The 24,849-nt window shown below is 42.0% G+C and overlaps 1 protein-coding gene across 2 annotated transcripts in view; it reads left to right on the plus strand.

The window, feature by feature from the left end:
- Window positions 1-1,079: 1,079 nt before the first annotated feature.
- The window catches only part of LOC126312349 (phospholipase B1, membrane-associated-like), a 226,390-nt gene continuing 202,620 nt past the window's right edge, over window positions 1,080-24,849 (plus strand). For both annotated transcript variants that reach the window (XM_049992240.1, XM_049992241.1), the window contains exon 1: window positions 1,080-1,310. The gene's annotated coding sequence lies outside the window, so the exon portion shown is untranslated. The remainder of the gene's footprint in view (window positions 1,311-24,849) is intronic.

Genomic DNA, 24,849 nt, shown 5'->3' on the forward strand with positions numbered 1-24,849 from the left:
GATGACGGTAGCCCAACAAACTCTAACGTTGTACCACGTGGTCGGCTCCCCACGAACGAAAGATACATAAAGCAAGGAAAATTTACGAGATGGCAAAGCTATAAATATTTAGAAAAATGAAAGCTTATACAGGAACAGATGAAGGCAAATAGACATTCATACAGAAGCGAATGCTCACTTCTTATCGACACCTTTGTGTGGTGCTCTTCCGTTGGATCCAAGTCTGCTATAGAAATTTACTAAGGAAAAATCTGCCAAAGTTTTGCATTCCTTGCTGCGACAAGGCAAAGCAATATTTTTGAGTTGAAAACCGAGACCAAAAGCTAACAGCTCTCGCCTCGCGAAGTAACAACGCGCCACGCGGTTAGTCTAACTTACCCTTCTTCGACTGGAGCACAGCTGTGGACACTTCCCGTGCCGGCGGCAGACTGCCTCCCTTTTTCATCTCCAGCCTCCTCCACGCTCCGTGTGGCCCGGAAAACCCAAGGATGCCATTTCCGCCACCAACCTAACACAGGTGGATTTCTCACAAGTAGCGCAAACCTCTTTGCCTACTTGACCACTACGACAGTTGGCTATTCTGTACAATTGCTGCTGAATCTGTATCACTATCGCAGACTTTCTGCAGCAGACTACGCCACCGTCTAGCAGCGTGACACACAACCACATTCATTCAATCACACCATTATGTGAGTTATGAGATAAGATAAACAAGGAAAAGAAACAGAAATGCTAGCGAAAATGGGCTACCGGACTAATGAAAGGTGGCTACAGGACCCTTTCAAGTTATATGGGAGTGATCAAGGTAATTAGAACACCGTGAGTGGCATGCTGATGCCATTTACTCCCTACGTCGTGCGGTTGCACTGAAATGCTAATCATTTGCATATCCAAGGCTGCACTGCACTTGCAGCCAGTTTCACTTTCGTTGGACGGCCCACACGCGATTTTGCTGTCTTGGTGGCCGTCGTAACCTGAGCAGCTGAGCGATAGCGGTGTAATCCAGCTGCCGCGCGGCTCGGCCAGTGTTGGCTGCCGTCGGCAGGGGCGGGGAGCGAGCAGTCCGCCGCGGTGTGCACGCTGGCCCAGCCTCCAGCGGCGGCATTCGCTTCCGCGGCGCCCGCTACTGCGGACACAGCAGGCCACACCACTCACTGTACCGGCAGCGGAGTGCGTTTGTGTACAACTCCGCGAGTGTGTCCGTGCGTCTAGGCCGTGTCACCTGCGACTTGAGTCATCACACGGCAGCTGCAGCACAGCACCAGCAACCTACGGGCAGCATAGCTACTCGTCATCGGTTACTCATCAAGGTACGCAGATGTCATTTGTTAAACAACTCTTTTCATTGCTGTAGGTGTTTCAGATTAAAATTTCTTTAGGAAATTTCACTGTGTCACTTTAAGATGGGATGATCTCTTGTGTTACGAATTCAACTGATCAGTCACTGAACTTGGTATGATATGTTGCTGTAGAAGTTGTCTAGCCGCCCTCACGGGCTACGCATCAGTAGTATTAACTATCTACGGTCGGACGGCTGCTCTGAGCAGTGGCAATTATATTTATGGGTCACTGAGTTAGAGTTACGATTCAAATTCAGAGAACGACATTTATTGTTGTTGTTGTTGATGATGTATTCAGTCCTGAGACTGGTTTGATGCAGCTCTCCATGCTACTCTATCCTGTGCAAGCTTCTTCATCTCACAGTACGTACTGCAGCCTACATCCTTCTGAAACTGCTTAATGTATTCATCTCTTGGTCTCCCTCTACGATTTTTACCCTCTACGCTGCCCTCTAATACTAGATTGGGGATCCCTTGATGCCTCAGAACATGTCCTACCAACTTCGACCATCATCATCTTCTAGCCAAGTTGTGCCACAAACTTCTCCCCAATCATATTCAGTACCTCCTCATTAATTATGTGCGCTACCGAACGAGTCTACAGCATTCTTCTGTAGCACCGCATTTCGAAACCTTCTATTCTCTTCTTTTCCAAACTATTTATCGTCCATGTTTCTCTTCCATACATAGCTACGCTCCATATAAATACTTTAAGAAACGGCTTCCTAACACTTAAATCTGTACTCGATGTTAACAAATTTCTCTTCTTCAGAAACGCTTTCCTTGCCATTGCCAGTCTACATTTTATATCCTCTCTACTTCGACCATCATCAGTTATTTTCCTCCCCAAATAGCAAATATCCTCTACTACTTTAACTGTCTCATTTCCTAATCTGACTCCCTCAGCATCACCCGACTTAATTTGACTACATTCCATTATCCTCGTTTTGCTTTTGATGATGTTCATCTTATATCCTCCTTTCAAGACATTATCCATTCCGTTCAACTGCTCTTCTAAGTCCTTTGCTGTCCCTGACAGAATTACAATGTCATCGGCGAACCTCAAAGTTTTTATTTTTCTCCGTGGATTTTAATAACTACTGCGAATTTTTCTTTTGTTTTCTTTACTGCTTGCTTAACATACAGATTGAATAAAATCGGGGATAGGCTACAACCCTGTCTCACTCCCTTCCCAACCACAGCTTCCCTTTCATGCCCCTCGACTCTTATAACTGCCATCTGGTTTCTGTACAAATTGTAAATAGCCTTTCGCTCCCTGTATTTTACCCCTGCCACCTTTAGAATTTGAAATAGAGTATTCCAGTCAACACTGTCAAAAGCTTTCTCTAAGTCTACAAATGCTAGAAACGTAGGTTTGCCTTTCCTACTAGGTAGCAGAATACCGTAGTATCAGTTTAACGATCCAAGCAAATGTACGCCTTACTGTTGTGAAGCCGCACCGCTTAATCGGAAAACATCATCATACTTAAGCCAATGCATTGTTTAAAAATTATACATACGCACTTTTCTCCTCAGTTATTCTGTCCTTTAGTGAAAACCGTATAAAAATCTCTAGTTTCTGACAAGCTTTACGTAGGACGTCTGTTAAAAAAGTTTCGGAACTTTGTCCACAAAATTCTTCTACCTTTACCTTTTACTTACTGTGCTTCGTCTCCTTCGAAATACTCTCCTCCATAACTGATACACCGCTCCCAACGCCACTTCTATTTCCGGAAGCAGTTCTGGTACGCCTCCTGCACGATCGCGCGATGCGGCTTTCTGCGAATTTTCTTTTACCTCGTCTATAGTTCGAAATCTTTGTCCTCTGAACAGGGTTTCCAACTTTGAAATAAAAATAGTCAGCAGGGGGTCAGCTCTAGAGAATACAGAGGATGATGCAGCACAGGGACTTCTTTTTTTTCTGCAGTAGTCACGCATCAACTGGGACGAATGTCTGAGTGCGTTATCGTATTACAAGAACCATGAATCGTCTCCTCACATTTCAGGCCGTTTCCGTCTTACATTTTCTCGCAGGCGTCTCAACACGTCCCGACAGTACCATTAAAAGTCTGACGCTGTGGCATTTGTCTCTGTGGCACGATTTCGCGATGAACTAACCGTTCAAAATCAAAGATAATTATTAGCATGGTTTTGACATTTGACCTGACCTGACGAGCTTTTTTTGGTCCTGGAAAACCTTTCCCGACCGATTGTGAAGACTGAACCTTGTTTTCAACACTAAAACCGAAGAACCACGTGTCATCACCAGTTATGATTACGTTACAGCACATCTCTTTCTCATTTGCGCCATCCAAAAGCTTTTCACAAACTGCGAGGTGAAAGTGTTTCTCGTCTTGATTCATGAGCCGTGCGACGAACGTTTCAGCAACATGATGTATTCCAAGACACTGTGTCAGGATTTCATGACATGATACAACTTAAATGCTACATTCGTCTGCAAGCTCTCGAACAATTTCGAAGACGTTCCTGACACAACAGTCCTCAGTAGACGTCGGAGGCGGTCCTGAACGAGGGTTATCATTAACTTCCGTCAAGCCATTTTTAAACCATGTGAACCATGCGTAACATTGAGTACGGATTAATCACTCATCACCGTAGGCATCCTGCATTATTTATCTGTAGAGGTATCCTTGGGTTTCACGCAACACTTAATGCAGATGCGTCACTCCTCTAACTCTACGCATTAAAAACAGGCGTGTGCAAGGAAGCCAACAACATTTCGCTCCAACACACCATTGGCGAGAAATTACGAATGTTAAGGAATGTTTTGAACTGACGTCGTAGAAATAGAAAAACACGGCGAGTGACTTTAATGTACAGTATCTTCTGGAACTATTCGCACATAAGGTAGAGGATATCAAAATAAATTCATATCGATTAGGAATATACGGTCTCTGAAGTCAGCTTTTAAAGTTAGGGAACAGTTTGTTAGTGTTGCTGGCGTAAGTTGCCGTGTCGGTGTCACTGACTAGGAACGTGTACTGACATTCAAAATCGCTTTGATTACGGAACGTGTGTCATCAGAACTGCTGGAGGATGTAACTCTGACTGTTACACAAGGAATGTACTGCTTTGCTGTGTGGGATCATCTGAGGTCACCTGAGCTCACGTGTCTGAATTGCTTCTTCTGGGGGCGTATGAAGCAGATGGTGTATGAAAGCGTTGTGGAAACAGAACACGACCTCATCGATAGAACTGCTGTCGCTGCTGATGTCATAGCGGACACACCAGGAATCTTCGAAATGGACATGAAAAGCATATAGGCCAGTGATCGGGCATTCGAGCAGTTCCTGTGACTGCCGCGGCTATAATTAGTATAATAAATTACCCTCTGTGAAAATCGTCCTAGCGTCAGCAACTGCCGTCAGGAAACCTATGTATCGGAACTAAATATATTTATTTTAAAATCTCTACCGCTTGTATTAATCTACACGAATAGTTTCGGAACACGCTGTATAACATCTAGTGATAAATAATATGTATAACAGCCATCTTCCAAACAACATATTTCGAACAAAATAACTAACGGTGCCAACATTTTTTGTCTTTATCTTAAACTGGATCGTAACTGGTACGAATTCGGCTAGGACCATACAGAATTTCAGCAGGAATCCAGTTTTCAATAGCATAGCAACGTTTCTCATATAGAAACATGAGACGATCGTTTTTCAATTTTCTGTTCGAAAATTTTTTCAGCCATCTTAGCAAGATATTTATCACCTTTTTGTATGTTATTTGAGGGCATTTTGACTCACTGACGTAAGAGTTCGATTACTGCCTTCAGTTTCCGTTTAACTATTTTATAACAACTACAGGCTCTGCAAGTAACTTTTGCGTATTTGAAAAGACTAATACAATTCTCTAATCTTTCGCTGCTTTCAAATGTACGATGTTTAGAACAATAACTCAACCAGAAAACACAACTACGCATGTTTTACAGAATGAACGAATACTTTCTTCGAAGCAGAATTATTGATAGTGGGAATATTGTACCATTCCACTAACAGCGTTGGCACCAAATAAGCAGTTGCGGCCCGGTGATACAGCTATAAAGTACCAGATAATCTCGTGGACGATCCTCGATTAGTTCCAGGATGTTTACTATCTGTCACCTGTCATCTCTTTCTCCTCTGGCAGTGTTTGTAAATAAAAAAGATCGTGAGTTGTTCCTTGGTAGGGAGTCCAGCTAAAACTTTAGGTCTCCATGTAATTGGCTGGGTAATTCAGTTCAGAGATCTGGTGAAAACAACCTAATCCAGTAGGGTAATGCATAGGAAAGAAATCTGGCAGTGGATCCAACCTTCTGATTGATTACTGTTTTATCTTCATGCACTGAAATGGTTGGAAACTGTAAGTCATCAGTTCGTCTTACTTGGGCATGTTGGCTTTCTTTATAATCCGATGGCAGAACATCATTTCTGAATGTACTCTTATAGACGGAATATATCGCTTTGCACCGTTTGGTCTTCTTTTAAACTGCTGGGAGATCGATACTGTGTGTCGTACCGGAACTCGAACCGGAACCTTTCCGTTAACGAGCAATGCTCTTACTAAACTATACGGGCACGAACAGTTTCAGCTAAAGGGCTCTTTACATGCTCAGGTTTCTCACATTCATGTATCAGTAGTCCGAGAGTGCGATGTATTTTCTAGCTATGGCCAGATTAAGTACTCTTGCTTTTAAGATAATTATTCTGCCTAGTGCTATTATTTTGGAAGTTATAAAAAGATAAAGATCAGCACGGAGAATATGGAGATAACAGTGGCTACTAACAGGTGTAACGATTGCGTATTCTAAACTTTTGAAGGAGCTAAAACCTGAGAAAGAGGAATAGTTTACTTACCTAGGACGAAGAGAGATTCTTTGTGTTGCCGCAGTTTGTTACACTATATATAAGGGCAATGAGAAAATTAATATTATATAATGAAAAAATCAAAAAGTTATTGCGAAAGACTTATAACAAGATTGAGGTACTTGGCAACCTGGTAGAAACGGTACTTATTGCAAGTTTTCTACTGTGACGTCGTCTTCATCAGTCTGTAAAACTTATCTGCCATATTGAAGTACTGAATCCCTTGATCTGGTCTCCACATCTCGTCTTATTCAATTAATTCAATTCGTATGGGCTGAACAAAGTAATAGTGACATTTTTTTCAGTCGACCATTCATTCATAAGCGCTGTACAAACAAGCCTGTGTAAATATCCTTGTGTGTAAAAAGACCTTAAAGCAGTGCCTCTCAGAGCAGTGGTCACGAAAGGTAACGTTAAAGGCTCGAGCTACAGTTCAGCTCAGCGTTTTAATCTGTCAGGAAGTTTTAAAGCAGAGCACTTGTCGCAGCAGTCTTCGGCTGATTCTGGGAACAGTACCTAGGCTTTAGCTAAGATATTCCTCAGCGATATTGTTTCCTTCGGCTAGGTGTGCAGGAAAGATTCTTTGAAGCCTGAAAAGTTGAAGACGGATCCGTTTACACTTTTACTTAGACAAACATTTGTTATCAATCCATCACACAAAAACTACTGGTTCCCACCCGTCGGCGTTCCTGTCACTAGTCCCCGTTTTGTTTTGTCATACCATTTTGTTTTCCACCGATCCAACACGCTGCGTTATTATCTTTTCGTCTTCTACATTTATTTCTGCAAAAAAGATTTTTAAGTCTACCACTACAGCCACCTAAATTTTGTGAGAGCAGAACTTAAATCTGTATTGTGATGGAAACAAGATCGATTCGTTATTATAGACAGTATTGTTACAGATACCATTCGTTAGCAAGTTTAGAACTGTGTCACCTTAGATACCTGCTCATTTATTTGTGTGTCCATTGAAGACACTAGTTCTCATAGTTGTGAGCCGCTAGCTCGGCCACACTTCGGCACCACAATTTGTCGATCAGAGATCCAGTTTTTCGTACCCCTATTCCAGTGGCAGAAATTCTTTAGATCCGACACTTGTTGGAAAAGATCTGTAATGCATCGTCTAGACCTGTGACATTTTATCGAACTGGACAAAAGAAGTAACGAAGGAAGAAGGAGAGCTATGAACTTGCATTCCATCAAGGACTATGTCATTAAAAACTAACGGGGGAAGAATGAGCGTTAAAAGAATAATATAGTTGGCAAACATATGCAGAAATACAGACGAGAGTTCCAACAATCAACTGGCAGTAACTAACTGGAATATGTGTCAGTGATGATAAAATTTCATTTTTTTTAATTGCTTGAGGAATATCAACAAAGATCTTTCTCATCATCATCTCCCTTAGCCACCATGGGTAAAACCGCTTATTTTGCTGTAATTTAACGTAATGAGAAGTGCAGGAGTAAGAATCACGAGAAACATAGCATCAAAATTGGTAGTCATGAAGTTAAGGAATTCTGCAAGCTTGGAAGCATAAAACGTATGACGGATTAAAGCAACCAGGGTAGAACAGGCAAAGAGGGCGTTCCTGCCCAAAAAAGATCTATTAGTAGCGAATATAGGCCTTAATTTGAGGAAGAAATTTCGGATAACATACCTTGGGGCATAAAATTATATGGCTGTGAATCATGGACTGTGGGAAAACTGAAACAGAAGGGAACTGAAGTATTTGATATGTGGTGGTACAGAAGAATGTTGAAAATTATGTGGGCTGATGAGGTATGGAATTGGAAGGTTCTCTACAGAAGCAGCGAAGAAAAGAGCATATGGACATATTAACAAGAAGAAGGAAAAGGACGATAGGACATGTGTTAACTTCTGTGTTTCTAGAGGGAGCTGCAGAGGGTGAACACTGTAGAGGAAGACAGAGATTGAAAGGAATACATTCAAAGAATACTAGTGGAGGTGCTACTCTGAGGAAGAGGTTGGTATAGCAGTGGAATTCGAGGCGAGTCGTATCAAACACGGCAGAAGGCTACTCAAAAAACAAAGGGATAAATAAATAAATGAAACAATAATAAGAAAAATTGAAGAGTGCGATCGGGCTATGTCAGGTAACACAGATTTATTGATGTGCTCTTTGTAATCCTGTATCTGTGGTTGAAAAGTAGAGAAGCGCCTCGGTAATCACTAACAGTACAGTCAAAGTGTCTGGTGGGTCCTGACGTTGTTTCAATATGATAACGTGTTCCATTGAACTATTCGTTATCCATATCTCTTACGCTATTCATAAAAATCATGGTTTTCTATATATACCAGGCACTCAGTAATTCATGTGCGCAAAATGCTTTCCACAGTGTTCTATGGAGACACTATCAAATAGATTTCTAGTCTCGACTCACCATAATTTTCCAGAAAAAGTGACATTTGCACGGACAAGTGCAATGCAGTCTCTTAAACTCGTTTCACCTTCACTTACTTCAGTAACAACCACACTGATATACTTAGATTTTATGTGACACAAAAGGGTAACCACTTAAGTGCGATGTACATGTGAACTTGGTGTGACATACAGCTCTGCTAACTATAGAGAATAAACATTAAATGGCGTCTGATAAAAGATCACCATTAAATTTTCCAGAAGTGTTAAAGAATTTTATCTGGTAATCAACAATGGGTATTCTGCTGAAGTCATCTTCAGTAGCGACGAATTGTAGAAAAGTTGTGTTAAGAAGACCACTGTGTCACTAAATCTGCTTTATGCCAATCTACGTTCTGGACAGAAAGTGAGTCTACCTAAATAACAGAAGGAGTAAACATAGCGATGTGATTTTCATCGTCTGCTCATTACAAGCGCCACTAACTTCGTTACCATATTGTTAAAAATCGATTAGTCTACACCCTATATATATTCCTGAAATCACTGAATACTTTCGCGTCTGACTACGTTTCGAGTGGAGATTGCACCGGCGTAACCTTAACATCAGCTCGTGAGCAGAGGTAAGTTGCCCGGGGAGTTTAGCAACAGGTTCCTGTTCTAACCACGAGTAAGCGAAACCAGGTCTCCGCTGGAAAATCCAAACTGTGATTTCGTAAGCTACCTGAATCGAGTGGTCGCTGACGAGTTCGCCTGTAACAGGACGTGCTGAAGTTTTAAACAGTGTTTGCCCGGAATCAAGATTTCACTAATTATATCACGCAGTTTTCGTGATGTTCTGCTATTCGCTGCCTCCTGGTCGGATCCTTACGTAACTGCTACGTCTCTGGTGACCTCTCATTGACCCAGACATCAGGCTGTGCCAGAGAAAGCCAACGAAACCCAGAGTGTTGCACGGCCCGAAACAACGTGTAAAATCGCATGTCTTCTACGCTAAGTGTCTGTTGCAGATCATTTCACACAACCCTCTCAGTGCTAACTGGTAGTCATTTTGATAGTAGAAAGACATTCTCGTTAGCGGTCTGAATTTCAAACTAATAACGTATCTCATAACCATAAAATACCCCAAAGAAAGTTACAGGAAGTGTTAAACAAGTATTTCTTTAAGCTAGGCTTCTGTGAAAATTGCTTTTCAGTAACTGTGAAAGGAAAAGAATAATTTCAGTGTCGTCTCTCAGCTTTTAAATTATGTAATTAATTGTAAGGTGTGCTTCAGTGTATTAAGCCGCGCTGTTTTTTTCCATGTTACACACAATATTTAGACAAGTAACCCAGTCGTCGTCTTCAGGTGCTGCAGTTTGTGCTGTTATGTGTACTTGCTGCCCGGACTACTATCAAAATGTGGATTACTGTTGGTTTCGACCACTATTTATAGCAGAATTCGACACCCGACGCCCACTTTGCCCCTTAAGGCTCTTATGTTTTTCAGAGCCCGCTCTGTTTATTAGATTTTTCGGTATCTTCATTTCGATAGGCTACTTCACGTCGATGTAGTAGAAACTCGACGTTCATACCTTGATACTGAGTCATTGCATTCCATATATTCGAGGCAGTACTTGGCGACAGCTTATTTACTTGGTTGTTTCAGTCGTGTGTGTCGCTGATGTTCTTGTGTGTCTACTTTGCTGTACTAATAGCCTGCCACATTCAAATCCAATACGTCACATCCCGGGCTTCCGGCGATGTAAATCGTCTTTAAAATACACAATAAAAATACTTTTTGTTGTTGTTGTTGTTGTTGTTGTTGTTGTTGTTGTTGTTGTCTTCAGTCCTGAGACTGGTTTGATGCAGCTCTCCATGCTACTCTATCCTGTGCAAGCTGCTTCATCTCCCAGTACCTACTGCAACCTACATCCTTCTTAATCTGCTTAGTGTACTCATCTCTCGGTCTCCCTCTACGATTTTTACCCTCCACGCTGCCCTCCAATGCTAAATTTGTGATCCCTTGATGCCTCAAAACATGTCCTACCAACCGATCCCTTCTTCTAGTCAAGTTGTGCCACAAACTTCTCTTCTCCCCAATCCTATTCAATACCTCCTCATTAGTTACGTGATCTATCTACCTTATCTTCAGTATTCTTCTGTAGCACCACATTTCGAAAGCTTCTATTCTCTTCTTGTCCAAACTAGTTATCGTCCATGTTTCACTTCCATACATGGCTACACTCCAAACAAATACTTTCATAAACGACTTCCTGATACATAAATCTATATTCGATGTTAACAAATTTCTCTTCTTCAGAAACGCTTTCCTTGCCATTGCCAGTCTACACTTTATATCCTCTCTACTTCGACCGTCATCAGTTATTTTACTTCCTAAATAGCAAAACTCCTTTACTACTTTAAGTGTCTCATTTCCTAATCTACGAGGGTCGGTCAAAAAGTAATGCCTCCCATTTTTTTCTACTTAAAAAAATTAAGTTAAGTGAAAAATTTGAATTTGGCGCCATTCCTCAAACCTTCTTCTGCAATCCACTGCAGTAGTAACTTTCTGTGTCAACAGGTGGCAGCACAGCAGAAGTTTGTAAGATGGCCGACATCGATGTTCGTTTGAGACAGCGTTGTGTGATTGAATTCTTGAATGCAGAAGGTGAAACGCCCATACGCATTCATGAAAGACTGAAGAAGGTGTATGGTGTTGTGACAGTGGATGTCAGCACTGTTAGACGATGGGTTCGTCGTTGTAAGGAAGCTGAAGGGCAAACACCGTTGACTGACGAAAAGCGGAGCGGCAGGCCGGTGAGTGCAGTGACTCCACACAACATTCAGCAAGTTGATGACATCATTCGTGGTGACCGTCGGGTGACTGCAGATGAAGTGTGTCGCATTATTTCTCTTAGTAAAGGCAGTGTGATCACGATTATTAAACAATTGGGGTACTCAAAAGTTTGTGCACGGTGGGTTCCAAGAATGTTAACCGATCAGAATAAAGAGGCGAGGAAAACAATAGCCTCCCAACACTTGCAGCGCTTCCGTTTGGAGGGAGATGAGTTTCTGAAAAAAATTGTGACCGGGGACGAAACATGGGTGCATTTTTTTGAACCCGAATCAAAGAGGCAGTCAATGGAGTGGCGTCGCACAAGCTCGCCGAGGAAGAAAAAATTCAAAACTGTGCGATCGACAGGGAAAGTTATGGCAACACATTTCTGGGATACAGAGGGTGTGATTCTGGTTGATTTTTTTGAGCAGGGATGCACAATAAATTCTGTTCAATACGTCACAACCCTCAAAAAACTTAAAGCACGTCTTCAGCGAGTTCGCCCAACAAAATCAATGGCAGATGTTCTTCTTTTGCATGACAATGCAAGACCACACACCAGTCGTCACACCTCTGACGAGATTGTCAAAATTGGATGGGAAGTTTTGCCTCATCCCCCATACAGCCCTGACCTGGCACCATCAGACCTCCATCTGTTCGGGCCACTAAAAGAAGCTCATCGTGGGATTCATTTTGAAGATGAGGAGGCCGTCAAAACATCCGTGCGTCAATGGCTTAGGAAGCAGAGCTGTGATTTTTACCGTGCTGGGATACATGCCCTTGTTCAAAGATGGACCAAAACTGTAGAGATGGGCGGAGATTACATTGAAAAATGACAAAATGATCCTCAATGTTGTGGTTTTCAACCTATGTAATTGCATTTAAATTTCCTGACAATTAAACGTAGAAAAAAAAATAGGAGGCATTACTTTTTGACTGACCCTCGTAATTCCCTCAGCATCACCCGATTTAATTTGACTACATTCCATTATCCTCGTTTTACTTTTGTTAATGTTCATCTTATATCCTCCTTTCAAGACACTGTCCATTCCGTTCAACTGCTCTTCCAAGTCTTTGCCGTCTCTGACAGAATTACAATGTCATCGGCGAACCTCAAAGTTTTTACTTCGTCTCCATGAATTTTAATACCTACTCCAAATTTTTCTTTTGTTTCCTTTACTGCTTGCTCAATATACAGATTGAATAACATCGGGGATAGGCTACAACCCTGTCTCACTCCTTTCCCAACCACTGCTTCCCTTTCATGCCCCTCGACTCTTATGACTGCCATCTGGTTTCTGTACAAATTATAAACAGCCTTTCGCTCCCTGTATTTTACCCCTGCCACCTTTAGAATTTGAAAAAGAGTATTCCAGTCAACATTGTCAAAAGCTTTCTCTGAGTCTACAAATGCTAGAAACGTAGGTTTGCCTTTTCTTAATCTTTCTTCTAAGATAAGTCGTAAGGTCAGTATTGCCTCACGTGTTCCAACATTTCGACGGAATCCAAACTGATCCTCCCCGAGGTCTGCATCTACCAGTTTTTCCATTCGTCTGTAAAGAATTCGCGTTAGTATTTTGCAGCCGTGGCTTATTAAACTGATAGTTCGGTAATTTTCACATCGGTCAGCACCTGCTTTCTTTGGGATTGGAATTATTTTATTCTTCTTGAAGTCTGAGGGTATTTCGCCTGTCTCATACATCTTGCTCACCAGCTGGTAGAGTTTTCTCAGGACTGGTTGTCCCAAGGCCGTCAGTAGTTCTAATGGAATGTTGTCTACTCCGGGGGCCTTGTTTCGACTCAGGTCTTTCAGTGCTCTGTCAAACTCTTCACGCAGTATCGTATCTCCCATTTCGTCTTCATCTACATCCTCTTCCATTTCCATAATATTGTCCTCAAGTACATCGCCCTTGTATAAACCTTCTATATACTCCTTCCACCTTTCTGCCTTCCCTTCTTTGCTTAGAACTGGGCTGCCATCTGAACTCTTGATATTCATACACTTGGTTCTCTTCTCTCCAAAGGTCTCTTTAATTTTCCTGTAGGCAGTATCTATCTTACCCCTAGTGAGATAAGCTTCTACATCCTTACATTTGTCCTCTAGCCATCCCTGTTTAGCCATTTTGCACTTCCTGTCGATCTCATTTTTGAGACGTTTGTATTCCTTTTTGCCTTTTTTTGTTAACGGTAGCGAAATATACGTGGTACTAGGTTTCCGGAAGTGCCCTCCGATCTTCCCTGACAAAGCGCAAGGTAGGTAAGGGATTCTTGATTTCTCTCTTGTCATGCCTCAACCACTTTCTCAAAGGCTCTTGATTTAAACTGCAACTCTAGTTCGATTGTACTACCCTTGATATGGGTACTAGTATGTGCTGCAATAGTCTTCGGAGAGATTTGCGAAAGCCGGGTGCGTACCACGTTCCATGTATCACGTCGAACGTGCAACAGACCAGCACAACAGTCGAGGACAGGTGCAACAAATATCAGCTACACGTCTGCTTAAAAACAATAGTTCCCAACCTCTTTGAGACCATTACTCCTGAACAACATTAGATTTCATTCGGTCTCTAAACAAATTTTGGCGCCTAATTAGACATTATACTGTCAAAAAATTAACACTCCTAAAGTGAGTCATTGTTTGTAATAATTGGTTGGTATGAAAACAACCTAAACTGACGCTTCTTCTACATCAAAATATTGTCAGTGGGTATTTGGTTCCGCTTATTTCTAACTAATATTTTTTGTATTTGGTTTGGTCTGCCACTGCATATTGTGAGTCTTGTACCAAGTTAATTCAGTTCTTTACTCTTGTTCTCATAGATATCGTAGTTGAATGTCTAATTTCACACTTGTCAGTCGTGGTAAACAGAATCGGTATGTTTAAGAGTTCTCCCAATAAATAGCTACAGACCGGTCGCTACAACAATGAGTTCTTTTGTTAAAATCTGCTTATAGTGTGTTGTCTTTGCAAGATGCAAGATATTGTACTTTGGCTCAAATTTCAATACCTGAAAATATTCCTTCATTCATAGAAACAGATCTCAGAACCTAGGTAAATTTTCCAAATATGAAGAAAATATAAGCGTGGTCTGACAAGTCTGGTAAACTTCCATGAAATAATGGAATATTTTTGTTTTACCTTTATGGTTGGTAAGCATGATTATTCCAAGGACAGTATAAGGAATTTCAACAACGTACAGCTTACAGTTCATTGTTGACAGCCGTCTGAATTAGTCAGTGCGTCGACCGTGATTGAAAGTATAGAAAACCGAGTTTCTACTGTTATTAAACTTCTTTTGGACTGCCACAGAATCAAAACAGATATAGATGGAATTTACATGGACTGTACACTATCAGTGAAGAACTTTTACTTTTGGGTCGACGAATTTAAACTTGGTCTGAGAAGCGTACTCGGACCGACCAATTGAGGTCACCACAAAGGAAATCGTCAAAATCCATGATACGCTAATGCACACCGCCGGATAAAAATTCGTGAGATTACTAAGACTGAAGGCACCTCAATTAAGCGAGTGCACATTATTCCACACAAAGAACTGGCTGCAGAGAAGCTATGTGGGAGGCGGGTGCCGTGATTCCTCACAGTCGACGGAAAGCGTATCCTGCATAACATTTCTACACAATGTCTGGCGATATTTAATCGCGATCTGCAAGAATTTTTGCGACCATCTACGACAATTGATGAAACACATTACAAACCAGAGTCAAAACGGCAGTGAAAACAATGAATAAAATCTGGTGAAAATGCACTGAAGAAGGCCAAGACCATTTTGTTAGCTGGTAAGATGATGGCCACTGTTTTTTGGAATTCCCAATGAATGACCCTCATAGATTACTTGGCACAAAAGGTGAACCACAACCGGATTCTATTATGCTTCATTGTTGCACCGTTTGAAACTTGCGCTGGTTGAAAGAAAAGTTTGGCAAGCAAAAAAGTGCCCTTTCACCAGGATTGTGCTCCATCCCACAGGTCAGTGATAACAATGGCCTAGAGTGCATGAATTGGCCTTTGAACTGGGTCCCCATCGACTCTATACATCAGACGTAAGCCAAAGTGACGTCTTTCTGTTCCCTAACTTGGGAACTTTGTCTTACTGGGAAGAAATTTTCATGAAATGAGGAAGAGATAGTTGCAGTCATTGAGTATTTTTCAGAGTTTGACAGAAACTATTTTTCCGATGCAATGAAAAGGTGGAGAACCGCTGGACCAAGTGTACAACCCTCAACAGAGTCTGTTTCGAAACGTATGCGAGTTGTTTAGGAAACAAAGATTTTTGTTGCTTTTTTATCAGACTTATGAAACCACCCTTGTAGTCACTATTAGGATTTATTACTGATGACAATTAAAAATTACCACTGGATGGACAGCAAAATCAACAAATAGAAGAGCATATCTGACCTTGGGTGCTGTTGGTAACGTAATTCAGTTTTCAAATTACAACTTTTACTCTTGTATGAAACTGAACCCTAACTAACAGTTTTTATTAACCGTTATGACTCATGACAGTGGGACGTGATATTGTAACACGAAGACCACTCAAAGTTTGAGGATCGCTCATCAACTAATAGAGAGATGCACGTTGCGGGCTACTGGGAGAGGCAGGGAAGTAAGTAAATGGGTTAGTGAACGAATAGAATAGGAGACCTAGCTGTGGCAGCGATAAAAAGAATGAGTAGGTGGGAAAGACAGTACCCAGGAAGATGGATGGTATATGACCAGAGGAAGATTTTGTGAATTCCCAGAAATAATTAAAGAGTGAAAAGACGAAGTTTTGGTAGGTAGGGAGAGACATTACAAGATATACAGCAGCAATATCGACTCATACTGCTGAAGACAGAAATGCGCGTAAATATCTGTGTGTGTCATGTCTCTGACAACTATGGGACTCAACTGCTGTGGTCATCAGTCCCCTAGAACTTAGAACTACTTAAACCTAACTAACCTAAGGACATCACACACATCCATGCCCGAGGCAGGATTCGAACCTGCGACCGTAGCAGTCGCACGGTTCCGGACTGCGCGCCTAGAACCGCGAGACCACAGCGGCCGGCGTAAATATCTGGAGGAGGCTTTTATCGATCAGTGGATATCAAATGGGTGCTGCTGATAATAATGTGTTAGATATTAAAATCTACCGAAATTTCAATGATCGAGGTTATTTTTAACAAATTAATTTAGAACGGTCAATAAATGAGCATCGAAAGCGTTTTGTTCTTACCCCTCAGAAATTTCCATTTTACCCCTCAGGGATAATTACCCACAGCAAAAACCTGTCGACGAACACTGCCACGAATAGCATCTTGAAGTGAAACGTGACGATAACAAGATCATGACGCAAATGTTAAATTTCTGGGAAAGCATAATTATGACGCCTATCAAATTAAAGACTTCGGAAAACACGGACGGGGGATAGAATTTTAACATGACTTGGGGTTCGTCACTCACTTCGTTAAGATATCGTTGCCCATCTATCATATCCACCGCAGCTCGAAAACTTGGCGAGAACATCAACTATATTTTTATGACGATGGGCCACCATGGGCAGTGTTTAAATGGCACGTAAAGGTAACACACGTATCGCAGATACGAATAACAATTAGCAATAAAATTAATCTTAGTGGTGGGGAATACAGAAATAAATGTGTTGAATTTATTATTTATTAAGTGTATTTGATAACACGTCGTCATAGTTACACAATTTATTGAAGCTAAAAACATCATCTTCGAGTGTTTGCCTACTCTAGAGCAAAGCACCATAGGCATGTACGTGGCAACGAACTATTTTGATATGCTATCGTTCGTGCTAGTTTACAAATTTTAGTAGAAACAGTGCTATTTGTGCTAGTTTGACAGCTGGTGATTTCTATTGTGGTCTGCAAAACCATCACCATTGAGGTAGCTGTTTGTTTCATGAGTATGACCACCTGCTTTCAATGAGCACTCCAAAATGGCTGTTTTTAAACCGAAAATAGTTGTGACACTAAGAAGGTATCTTAATAAATGTACAGCCTAGATGGAAAAATGTCGCTTTCATTCATAAAATCAGTGTCCACTCTGCCTACGGTATTGAAATCCAGATCCTTCACCAGCAACAATAACTCGACTAACACAGAAAGGTACTGGGTTGATCATAAATCATTGTCTGAGATGTGCTGAAATGATATGTTATCAAAAATAGAAAGAAAAATTTCGTTTCAACGTCCAGTCGACGAAGAAGTAATTTGAAATGGAAAAGTATTAAGCCGAACATTGACCGTGGCCACTCAAAAGGACTATCATTCGGGAAAAACTAATTCCGAATGGTCAGACGTATGTTTTACAAACGCTCTGCCGAATGTGAGAACAGTATTTCAACACATTTGCGAGAGATTTGGTGGGTGCGTTGCTAATACCATAGTAATACAACTATAAATAGATAATCGCCTTGCAACATAAATGATTTGTGAAATCAGAAAAGTTTTTCGATGGCTTTTCGACGTAATATGTAACTTTTAAGCACTTACGCTGTCTTACGAAGCTTCTTAATCGAGGTCAGTATTGTTCTTTATTTTATTGTTAGCTCTTCGTTTCCTTTGAACTTGACGACACACAAAGCTTCTTTCATCAGACCAAGCAGAAAAAAATTCGAGATTGAAAGGTCAGACTGTAGGGAGACGATGAAGCAGGAGCTCCCGACACTCTTCATCAATACTTTACAGGCCCAGTTGTGTTGTATGTGGTCGCTTGTTGTCTCGAAGAGGCACTATGTCTTTGTTCTGTTGTCCTGAGCATTTCCTCTCCAGCGCAGGATTGACTACGTTCTCAATCACGCCAGGGTCGATAGTGAAATGTTCTTCCATAAAATCACAGAAAACTGTACCATGGATACTTCAAAAGTTAGTTAATAGAATGTTACTAGCTAATGGATGGGATTTGAATTTCTTACAGGCAGGCAGTGCTTGGTGTTTCCGCTGCAAACTTCGAAGCAGGTATTCCAGCTGAAAATGATGTAGCCAAGCTTCTTCACAGGCTAAAATCCTGTCCTACATGTATCACCTTCGTTACTTTTGAACTAGGCACAACTACATTACATTAATACGACATTTCGTAATGATGTGGAACGTTTCAGTAAGTTCTCTGGGAATCCACAATCGACATTTTTATGGCAATTCAGTTTCTTCCAGAGGCGGAATGAGATGTGTCAACACTCACTCCACACTATCCATCAATTTTCAACTGTAAGTCGTCGGTATTTTGGTTAACTGAATCAATAAGAGCTTGCGACGTCTATGTGGATAATACTGAAACGGAGTGCCCGGCCAATACGTGTCGGTTGCACTTCTGCCGTCACTTGTAAACTTTTCCATCCAAGGATAAAAAAAAAAACCACGGTTCATACGTATACTGCCGTATTGTTTGCTCACCTGAGACAATATTCCTGACGGCTGTAGGATCACAGAAAGCTATTCTTGGAACCTAGTTTATTCGAGCGAACACGCAGTTCTAATGAAGATCTTATACCTTTTGATTACGTTGACGTTAATCCAACAAACGACTGACACTCTTTGTAAAGTTACCAAACAACATTAAAAATATAGGTGTTGAATGACCTTCGTGGATAATATGTTTACAACTTATAATTCCATGTGACGGTAGTTTAAGAAGTGACTACTAAGAAAAAGAAGTGAACAACGACAGCCAGTCCAGTTGGAGGCATAACTACAAAAATGGTTCAAATGGCTCTAAGCCCTAAGGGCCTTAACATCTGAGGTCATCAGTCCCCTACACTTAAAGCTACTTAAACCTAACTAACCTAAGAGCAACACACACATCCATGCCCGAGGCAGGATTCGAACCTGCGACCGTAGCAGCAGCGCAGTTCCTGAATGAAGTGCCTAGAACCGCTCTGTCACAGCGGCCGGATGCATGACTACATTGTGCAATATTTAGTGAAACTTTTATCCCAAGACGAGACACAACTAAATGTCCGAAGACTATGTAACAGCAATAATAATTAAGACTGTCGTGGTCATTGTATCACAGACGAACAATGTAACGAATAGCCGCGCGTTGCGGTCGTACATTGTTTCTAACTGTTCGCAAAGAAAACAAATTTAAATAAAAAAACGTAATCACTAAGCATAAATAGCTATTATCACACATGATGTGCTAACTGATAAAACTAAATTTCATTTCGTTAACTAAGAACATAATTCCGTTGGTTTCAGTTGTCTGCTGCGGCACCAACTATTCTGCAAAGAGAAAGTCCAGCCCCATTTGTGGCTGGTTTACGAGTTCAGGAACATGTGCGGGCTAGAGTTACGCTTTCTATAGCAGTGACCGCATTACAAAAACTTCAATACTACTAATGTTTGATTATCGCAAGTTTCGATTCGTGTAAATGCACCGTGAGGCAAAGCCCTGGGAGGCAAGAAAAGGTCCGAGTATTTTTCCTTTGTAACAGATGTAGATGGTTGTTGATCACGACACTGCTGCCATAAGTCAACCTTTGAATAATTCTGAATCCTGCCTGTTGATCCATGACAATTGGTATATGAATGTGATTGTATGCTTTCTTAACGTCCAGAAAGGCAGCGACCACCCTCTGTTTCATTTGCAAGGCCGACGTAGGCAAGAAAATACAGATTCTGTATAGTCCCATTTGCCATTTCTGAAGCCTCATTGATTCCGAGGCATCAAATTACGATTTTCAACCCACCATTCCAATCTCCTTTTAATCATTCGTTCCAGCGTTTTGCCAACTCACGACGACAAAGCAACTGGTCGATAATTACAGACAATATTTGGATCTTTGCCACTTTTCAGAACTGAAATTACTACTTGCGTTTTCCATGTTGCTAAGAGGTCCTTGTGCGTCCAGGGCCGATTAAAATTGTATAAGAGCAAATCTATAGATTTTTTGGGTAGATTCGCAAGTATAGAACTGGTCAAAAGCGTCTTCAGCTCAGCCGACATTTTATTTTATTTTTCAAAACCGAGAATTCTCTTCCGTTAAACAGTCAGTCTAACTGTAAACGTAGAGATATTTCTGATTTTAGTTCTCCTTTCACATTAACAACTTGTCCAAAGCAGGCGTATTCTGTGACCCTTTGCATGTTCGTACTTCCAACAGATACATTTTCCACCGGTGCCCATTCATTCATGATGATCTTGGTTTTATCGTTGTTCATTTTTAGACCAGCTCCAGGAAGTCCACTAACATTATTTGAAGTTCTTCTACATTATTTGCAAAAAGAACAAAGTCATCAGCAAACCAAGGGTTATTTACTCTCTTTGCCTTATCTTGGATTCCCTATTCTCTTTTTTTCCGATTCAATTGAGACGATGCTTTTCCTAATACTGCTGAAGACAGTTTTAGGGGTATAGAGTTACCCTTGTTTACTCCCTTTCCAGTGGTAAATTCTTTGGTTCAAATGGCTCTGAGCACTATGGGACTTAACAGCTATGGTCATCAGTCCCCTAGAACCTAACTAACCTAAGGACATCACACAACACCCAGTCATCACGAGGCAGAGAAAATCCCTGACCCCGCCGGGAATCGAACCTGAGAACCCGGGCGCGGGAAGCGAGAACGCTACCGCACCGCCACGAGCTGCGGACAAAAATATTTTGGTTTCTTCAACAATACTGACAAACGCAGTGGAGGTTTCTTATACGTTGTGTAAAGCACTAATATAGTCCTGTCCTGTTTCTCGTACTGTTAGAGACTCATACACAGACGTGCAACTGGAATTTCTGCAAGAAAAAATTGCAAAAGGATAGCTGACTCTTATTCAAACTCGATGCCATAAATTCTCAACGCAGGTATTACTTATTTTATAGTGAGGTTCGTAGTAATCCTGGAAATATTCTTCCTCTGGAAAGAGCAGTATTGAATGGATAGAATGTATAGGAAGAAGACCCTGCCAGGTTAGCCGAGAGCGCTACTGCGCTGCTTCCTGGACTCGAGTAGGCGCGCCGGCCCCAGATCGAATCCGCCCGGCGGTTTAACGACGAGGGCCGGTGTGGTGTCCAGCCTGGACGTGGTTTTTAGGCGGTTTTCCACATCGCCTTAGGTGAATACCGGGCTGGTCCCCACGTTCCGCCTCAGTTGCGCGGCTCGGAGGCATGGATTACACTAGTCGCAGACAGTTGGGATACACTAATTCCTTCCCGTGGAGGGGGGGGGGCAGGGGGGGGGGGGGTACGGGGTGGTGGCAGGAAGGGCATCCGGCCACCCCTTCGACTAACATTGCCACACCCGATTAACCATGCCGACCCTGCGTCTCCGTGGAAAAACAGGTACCAGCAAAGGAAAGAGGAAAGAAAAGAATGTATAGAAAGAAGGAGGAGGTCGAAAGTGGCAAAGCAGCAACGGATAGACACAGATTTAACAAATTCGTCGACACACTCCGGCCGTAACTGGTGCGGCAGGTCACGTGGCGAGCGGAAGACCTCGCTCAGTAGCGGCAAAGGAAGCCCGGAAGTGGATCGGAAAAAGCGGCCCCAGGAACGCGTTCTCCAGCCCAGTCTGGCGCGGCGCCCGTGACATGTATGCGGACGGCCTCTGCGCGGCTCGGCTCTCCGCTGGTTTCTCTGCTTTCTAACACGCGGAAAAGCGGGCGGCCGGTCCACGCCTGTCCTCGCCATCAGATAAATGCGCGCGGCCCGCTGGTTACAACGGCGCGTTACGTAACGCTTCCTGTCTCGCAGATACCACTCAGCTAACGGATGTCTATGAATCACTGGCAGTTTGTGGTGTTTATTGCAGTGGAACTCCGGACTCTGTACGAGCTGAGAGCTGAGAGATATCTTCGATGGGGTTATTAACTGCAAAAGCCGTCGTAGCAAGCCGGACCTTGGACAGTGGTCGGCGTTGCTCGGGGAGTGCTACTCCCTTAAGCCCGTCTCACACGGAGCAAGGTTCGCCGCAAGTTTGCGAGATGGCGCGCATGCCTGCCGGCTTGCAGGGAAAGCAGCCGGCTATCTTCCATGCCGAAGCTCTCCCACGGTGCAAGATCGGCAGCTAGTTGTGTTGTGATCGGCTGCATGTTGTATCGAACGAAGATGGCTGCTTCAGGTACAGATGTTCAGAGCAAACTGGCGTTATTAGCTGTTTTGGTGCTAAACGATGCAGAAATGCATACTAATGAGACAAGAACAAAGAAAGAATGGACGAAAAACTGGATTAAGAGGAGAAACTCTGGAAAAAGTGTGCTCTCCATGCTTCATCAAGAGATGAGGTTATTCGCATAACACCTACTTTTGTTTGAAAAGTATCACCATTTCATTACTGTTTGATTTTATAAATATACTAATAATGACTGTTATATACGACTTTATTTTATAGGATAGGTGATCGTACATCCTTTGCAAATTTTATACGAATGGATGTATTGGTAGCTGCAACTCTTTCGAGTGCCTCGGCACGCAAGTGTTTATTATAATAGTTTGCGCTTTTCACGACGTACGCTGTTCTTTCCTATAAGTACATATCAATGCTTCAATCGCTTCCTTGGACCACTGCGGTACCATTATGTAATAATTATAAGAACTTCCTACCGCACCTCACAACAGCAGAAAAGCGACTATCAACAAAGGCTTCCCGCCCAAGCTTTCCGCGTCTGACGTCACAAACGAAACGCCTCATGATTGGCCAACGCAGGTAGCACGCAGGGCACCTTGCAAGAAAAACAGCACCGGACCTATCCTCGAAATCTTAGAAGGTTCCCAGCAAGGTAGCCCGCCAGCAGGCGACGCAGCCCGCAAGGTAGTCGGCGCGCGAGCCAGCAAGGAGACTTACAGCGAATCTTGCTCCGTGTGAGACGGGCTTTAGGATTCGACCACAGCAGGGGGCCCCTGCCTATTTCTTGTACAGTATCGTGGTGGCGTATCAGTTCTGACCGAGAGTAACCAAGAAGAAGCAAGAGTAGCCTTGAATATCTTTTTGTGTTTTGAGTCGCCTGTCTTCCGACTGGCTTGATGCGGCTCACCACGAATTCCTTTCTTCTGCCAACCTCTTCATCTTAGAGCACTTTGTGAACATATATATACATAAAAATATAAATAAACAAATTACTTACACTATTGTCATGTTTGATTTTTGTAGATTTTGCAGCTGATGAATTGTCTTTCACTTTTAATCTACAAATCTCGTAAATTGTAAGTCAGTGGTGGAGTGAACTTACGTCAATTCATGTATTCTCTATGCTGTTTAGATTTACACAATTTGGTTATACGTTTCTTCTTCCGCCATAATTACTTCGCATTTTTGACCGTGAATACAATAGTGATTTTTATCGGACTTCCTCTTCAGATGCAGGCAGCTACAGTGACATAACAGTAGCATAATGCGAGGAACAAAAGGAAACTTTCGTGGTTTTGCGCTAAAAAGAACCCTCACACTCCATACTTTCATAAAAATTATTATTCAGGTAACACAATGTTTACTACACACTTGTCACAAGAATACGTCTTCTCCCTACCGAAGTAAAGGCAGAGTCCACCTAAAAAAAATTAAATGGATTTTCCATCATTTGTCGTCATTCGCCTTCCGGCATAGCAAAATACATATTTGCCGACGCTCACAGAAGCCGCGCTAGAGTTTACTGTCATTGGTAATAACTTTTATCGTACCGTGTCGGGGCTTTTCCTTATGTATCTATAAAACTTCAACCCACGTCCTCAATTATTTGATGGATATATTCCAACCTCTGTTTACCTCCACACTTTGTACCCTCTACAGCTCCCTCTAGTACCATGGAAGTTACTCTGTGATGTCTTAGCACATGCCCTTCCTTGTCTATGTTTTTTACATACTCCATTCGTCTCTGATTCTACACAAGACTTCTTCTTTCCTTACACTCTCAGTCCAACTAATCCTCAACATTCTTCTGTAGCACCACACCTCAAATGCCTTGATGCTCTTCTTTTCCAGTATTTGCTTTTGCTGTCCTGCTTGCTTCACCCGTCATGGGTTGCTTTGCTGCCTAGGTAGCAGAATTCCTTAATCTCATCTACATCGTTACCACCAATCGTGATCAGTTTCTCGCTGTTTCTGCTACTTTTCATTATTATCTTCTTTCTTCGATTTACTCTGTCCATATACTGTCCCCTTTCGACTGTTCATTCCATTCAGCATATCCTGTAACTTTTCGTGACTTTTACTGATGACAGCAATGTCATCAATGACTGTTGTCATTGATAATTTTTCACCTTGAATTTTAATTCCACCTTTGAACCTTTGTTTTATTTCCATCACTGCATCTTCGTTGTATAGATTGCACAATAGGAGCAAAAACTACATCTATGTCTTATACCCCTTTTAATCCGAGCGCTTAGTTCTTGCTCTTGTACATGTTGTATATTACCCGTTTCTCACTGTATGTCATCCCTATTTTGCTCAGAATCTCGAACATCTTGCACTATTTTACATTAT

This window comes from Schistocerca gregaria, chromosome 1 (assembly GCF_023897955.1).
Source record: "Schistocerca gregaria isolate iqSchGreg1 chromosome 1, iqSchGreg1.2, whole genome shotgun sequence".
Lineage (NCBI taxonomy): Eukaryota > Metazoa > Arthropoda > Insecta > Orthoptera > Acrididae > Schistocerca > Schistocerca gregaria.